Raw genomic sequence first — 6,491 nt, 5'->3', positions numbered from 1 at the left:
TCTGAAAGGTAAGTATGAATTGGGCTGAATTACCAAACAATTCTGTTGAAAATCTGACACACTTTATAATGTCTTTATACAAGATGGTGAAGAGAAAAAAGCATTTAGCAGCTGAAAAGACATTTTTTTCATCAGAAGTTAGTGGAGATCAAAAACAGAGTTGAAAGAGAGGAATGACATCTCATAGTGATTGCTGTCTCCCATAAGGTCATAATGTATGTCTACAGCTGCTTTTTTCTGTATCAAACAGTCATATTGTGTAAATACACACAACCTTTTCTCCATAGTACTAGTACGTCTTAGTGAAGGACTGTTTTTTTTAATAAAGCCATTTGCAGTTCATACTATAATCAGACATGACATTTACTAATTAAAGGCAATACTATAGTGCTCAAGTTTCCATGTTTATATATGTTTGGTATGTCTAATATCCTATTTGGAAAATCTAATGCAATTAAATCAGTTTCCAGATATGTTTTTTGTAAAATAACACCAGCAACAGTAATGGCAAATATTGTGTTATGATGAAGAGATTATAGGGGGAACACAGTTGAAAAAGCTTGTGAACAATAATCAGTCGTAACTGAATACAGCTTTCTTTTCTTTTTCAGCAACAGCTTTCTTTTTGGCTCAGATGAAACCTTAAACTATTGTAGCCTGCAAGAGGTGTTGAACGGAACATCTGGTTTGCCATCTGACCTGAAATTTCTACAAATGAAGCAAAATACAGCATAGCTTCGGCAGCAATATTCATTGTTTTTAAATATTAAACTACAAAATACATGCTTTGTCTCACTGTATACACAAGTTGGGTATATTTGTAGACACATCTGCACATGTGAGTCAGGGTAGTAGATGCTGAACTTGAGAAAGCTAGGCTGACTTCATGTGGAGTCTTTGCTGCTGGTATCATTACTGTTGTCTCCAGGATCTGCCTTTGTGTCTGCTGCATTGGAGGTTGTGTTGCTGCTGGTGTTTGACTTCAACCTCAACAACGACTATTGAATATCCATGTAATGATATTTGAACGATTAGCTAAACTGTCATTCAAATTTCAACTGGTGGGTTCAATGCATGTTTTTGCAACCCTAGAACACCAGAAGAGAATGAATATTGGAATTAGTTTAGACATTTCAATAAATTGTAATTTGTTTCTGCTGCCTCTGCATGGCCAGAAAATTCTGTATTTAAGATAGGCCAACCACAGCAAACATAATTTCCTAGAAAACTAAGCCAACTCTCACAAATAAACACATGGCAATATCAAGTTATTAGCTAATGAGGAAAAGATTCTGCCTAAATGCTGGTAGTCTTGTAAAGCTGTACTTTTGTACTTGTGAGATCACCACTAGCAACAAAATGCTAATGTAAAATTATGACATAAAAAGAGAAAATATGATGCACGCTTTACAATGTAATTCAAAACATTAATACAGCACTATACATCAATGGTGCGTACAATTTGAACAATTTGAAATTACAAGTTCCCAGTCAGAAATGTAAACTTGAACGCTGTCTGTGGTCAAATATCAGACTGGAAGAACTTCACCAAGCTCAACCTCAGCACATCAACAGCAAAGAAAGCTGTAGTGATATACTGTTTATTAGAACTTCTGTCTTATTTGTGTCTTACCAAATCAACTATGCACACAGTACTGTCCCACCTCTATGTGTTTGTATTTTAAAATTGCACATTATGCATTGATATCAAGTGGTATCTGTGATTAACCTGAAATCAAAGGCTTTCTTGGAAACGTCCATCTCGTTTTCCAACTTGTATCTTAGAACAGGGTTAACTAGGGGGTGACGTCACTCTCAGCTTCAACTTCGACACCTCTCTTAGAGTCCTAGAGTGAAAACCACAGTAAGCTTCACAGTGTTAGGGTGTAGCAGGGGTATTACAATGCATTATGCCAACAATATATAATACATTTGCTAACACAAATGTGTCGACCATGGCTGCAACACCGTTGTCAGGATTTACATATTAAGTTGCATATATATTGTATGTATCTGGACGCTGCAGGGACAAGGGAGATAGTGCTGCTGGAAATGTCCAATCAAATCATAAATGTATAATTTTGACATGCTAACAAAGTAATTAAAAACTCCGAAGTAACATATCAGAGCAGCCTTGGGGCACCTGCTAGCCAGAAGTTGAACAGCCAACATTCACACTTGCAGATGTGGGCAAAATTGTTGATACCCTTCTGTTCAAGAAAGAAAAATCCACAGTGATCACTGAAATAACTTGAAACTGGCAAAAGTAATAATAAATAAAAATATATTAAAAATTAACTAATGAAAGTCAGACATTGCTTTTGAATTGTGGTTCAAAACAGGGCACCAAATGCATATTGACAAGGTACAAAGCTTCTGGGAGAATGTTCTTTGGACAGATGAGACAAAACTGGAGCTTCTTGGCAAGTCACATCAGCTCTATGTTCACAGACACAAAAATTAAGCATACAAAGACACTGTCCCTACTGTGAAACATGGAGGAGGCTCGGTGATGTTCTGGGGCTGCTTTGCTGCATCTGGCACAGGGTGTCTTGAATCTGTACGGAATACAATGAAACCCCAAGACTATCAAGGCATTCTGAAGTGAAACGTGCCGCCCAGTGTCAGAAAGCTTGGTCTCAGTCGCAGGTCATCAGTCCTCCAACAGAATAATGGCCCAAAACATAGCTAAAATCATCCAAGAATGGCTAAGAACAAAACATTGGACTATTTTCAGTGGCCTTCTATGAGCCCTGATCTAAATCCTATTGAATATCTGTGGAAGGAGATGAAACATGCTGTCTGGAGAAGGAACCCTTCAAACCTGAGACAGCTGGAGCAGCTTGCTAATGGGGAGTGGGTCAAAATACCTGTTGACAGGTGCAGAAGTCACATTGAGGGTTTCAGAAATCGCTTCATTGCAGTGATTATCTCAAAAGGTTGTGCAACAAAACATTAAGTAAAAGGTACAATCATTTCTGTCCAGGCCAGATTTATTAATGTCATGTTTTTTAAAATTATTCTGTTGAACCACAGTTCAAAAGCAATGTCTGATTATCATTAGTTAATTTTCAGTAAATTTGTATTTCTTTAAATATTTATTTATTCATTACTTTTATCAGTTTCAGGGTATTTCAGTGACCATTTGGGATTTTTCTTTAACGGAAGGATACCAATAATTTCGTCATGTGTAGCTTGGCCAGGTCCCCATACACAGGAAATATATGTACATATTCAGACAGAAATTAACCAAACACAATTTGAAAAGTAAACTTAATAAATGCAGACATGACTACCAAGGGTAAAGCAACACAAAACAATTTTCCATTCCTAATTATTTTACAATATATTATCATTTGTACTGAGTCCTAAACAACAAAACGCACAAGTGAGTTTAAAAGGCCTGTTATTTTTAAATGAAACACAGAAATGGCACTCTTTATCAGAGCAAGAAACTATAAAAACTAAAAGAATCATCAAATTTGAGACTTTCAGACATTCCTTGAACTACTTCTGTTTCGCCATAATTACTTCATTATACAATTCTCATTTATAAATTTGCATAAGATTGCAAAAATGCAAAAAAATTCTATACTCCTTAGCAGAGGCCAGAAGCCACGACTGACACTGGCACTCCAACAGCCACATGGCAAACATTGAGGGACTATTTTACTGAACTGCAGGACATGTTTACACACAGCAATCATGTAAACAAATTTTGATCAAATAAGTAATCACAGGCCACCACATTAGCTCATTTGGGTTAACAGATGCACCCAGAAACAGGTCTAGGTTCATGAGGTTAACCAGCTGCCACTGGTTAAAAGCAAGTTTGGCAGCAGCCTTAGTTTGCATATTGTAAGGTGACTGGGATCATTTTTAGTTTATATCTTTTCTGTCAGGCTGTGAAATTTCCATAAAATGATGCACAAAATTTTTAAAAATGTCCAGTCATTTGGAAATTACAGTCATATCGCTGCTGACATAACAACATCTTGGATTTAGCGATTTGTTTCTGTTATTTTGGTAACAGATTCACTTTGCTGTACATTTGTATTCTGCTTGTTTTAGCAACTTTGAAGCTACATATAGAAGCATTTAGAGAAAACTCAGGATGCTCCAGTTTTTCTGTTTTTACCACAGTGTCCTTTACTGCCTGCCTGTCACAGATGTGAACAGGAGGTTTGGTTACACTACGCAACACTGCGTTCTCTGATAACATAACGAGCTTCCCAGCACCCTGCTGTTCTTTCCATTAGTTTGGACAACACATGCTTGATAAATAATGCTGCGTTCGTGGACTTAGTGGCTACTTGGCTCCTATTGAAGTTCACATTCGCTCATCTTCACAGCTCAACACACCTGAATAAAGCCTGCAATTATTTTTGGACACAGCAATGCTGATCAATCAAGCTTAAGAACAAAACTGTGACTTTCAGCAAACAAACTTTTATCATTTCTCAGCTATTAACATGATGCAGCATGTTAGAAACTAGACTTTTGTCAGAGTGTGGTAAAAGGTAGGAGTTTTGCATTAACTTAAAAGCCAAGGAAAGTGCTTCTCTCTTCACTGAGCCCTTCTCTAACTACCTATGTATTTACTATATATACCATTATTGCATTACATTCACTCTGTTTCTTTCTGTGTCCTTTCTCCGAGTGTCCCTGGTCCCAGAGCTGGATGCTGGATGCTTCAGATGTGTGGCTGTGTTTTATGGTCCTTGTGTCCCACCCCCCCACCTCTCTATCTCTACCCCTCTACCTCTATCCCTCTATCTGTATCCCTCTATCTCTATCTCTACCCCTCTATCTCTACCTCTCTACCTCTTCTGTCCCTCTCAACCCGCCCGGCCAGCAGGCAGATGGGTCCCCCCACATTAGAGCCGGGTTCTGCTCGAGGTTTTTTTCCCTGTTAAAAGGGTGTTTTCCTTGCCACTGTCGCCTTTTGGCTTGCTCTGGGGGTCAGGCATATGGGTTCTGTAAAGCGTCTCGAGACAATTTGACTGTAATTGGCGCTATATAAATAAAATTGAATTGAATTGAATTCTCTCTTTCCCACATTTTCAGCACACTCCCCCTCTAGATTGAAATCTGACGACATGATGATATATTCATCTCGCTCCGTGCTGCAGTTTCTTGGAAACAGCTGATGTAACTGTTCAGTCTGTAGGTGTATGTCATGTTTTTGTACCGACTATGAAACAGAATTTCCCCTTGGGGGCATTACTCACAAAGTACAGTAGCTACAAGGCCAAAGGTTCAGTTCATCCCACACATGATGCAACAGCTCCACCTCCAGGCACTGCATCTGCAGAACAACATCACCTGTTGGTATGTTTGGCACCTTTTCATGCAGGGCAGTGCAGGTGAAAGGATTTTACAGGTGACTGACAAGCTGAAAATAAGTAGACAGCTAAACAACTTGAGACAAAGGCACACACGAAATAAGAGTGGTGAAACAATAACAATAATAAAATCAGTAAAAAAGAAAATTAATAAACCATCAACTTTTGAACTCTTTTTATATATTCAGCATTTATTGACATTTTAGGCAAACTGCAAAAAAATTTTGCTCCCTAAACAGCAGTTAAATCAGTGTTTATCGTCTTGTTTTTATAGTTAATAAGAATAAGAGGATTTTTGAAATAAAATTATTATTATTATTATTATTATTAATAATAATAATAATAATAATAATAATAATAATAATAATAATAATAATAATAATAATAATAATAATAATAATAATAATAATAATAAATATTTTATTATATTGTTCTATCACAATAATATGATTACATTAAATAACCGCGGTAATGCCAAATAAATTTACGGTTAATTAAAATTAATGTGGACAAATACAATAAAAAATATTGAAAAATAAGAGTTAAATAAATAAAAAGAATTTAAATATATAGAAATACTAAATATTTAAGTTGAATTCAATTTTGGTAAAGTGTGCCTCCTACAGTTCTGAAAGTCAGATGCAAAAGTTTTAGTTCATGGATGTAGAATGATACATGGTAGAAGAAATTGCATGGCATCAAAACTATGGACAGGCAAAGAGCAAACTTTTTTTCAAGAAAATTTAATTGTGTCATTTATCTTATATACACCTGTGTGAAGGACAGTGCTGATTTTAAAGGTAATTGGGACAAACAGTGATGGCTACACAAACAATGTGTTCATAATGAGAGTGCAGTATTTTATACTAAGGTGTTGCACCATGAACTGAACCACTGATGTCATGAGTAATTTAAGAAAATCATGTATATTTACTGTAAAACTCCACCATCTAGAATGCCGACCTGATAGGCCAGTTTGAACTTGGAAGACAGGCTCCCATGCTACATATATAGGTATGAGTTTAATGAGAGGGAATGTATTGGTTTTGCTTTCTTTTCAGGGCAGCAAAAACACATAAAAGAGGCATAAATAAAAAGACAAACTGACAACATAGAGACAAAATGGCTATAAAGAGATGTGAAACC

This window comes from Amphiprion ocellaris, chromosome 17, assembly GCF_022539595.1.
Source record: "Amphiprion ocellaris isolate individual 3 ecotype Okinawa chromosome 17, ASM2253959v1, whole genome shotgun sequence".
Taxonomy (NCBI): domain Eukaryota; kingdom Metazoa; phylum Chordata; class Actinopteri; family Pomacentridae; genus Amphiprion; species Amphiprion ocellaris.
Note: the sequence above shows the minus strand (reverse complement) of the source record.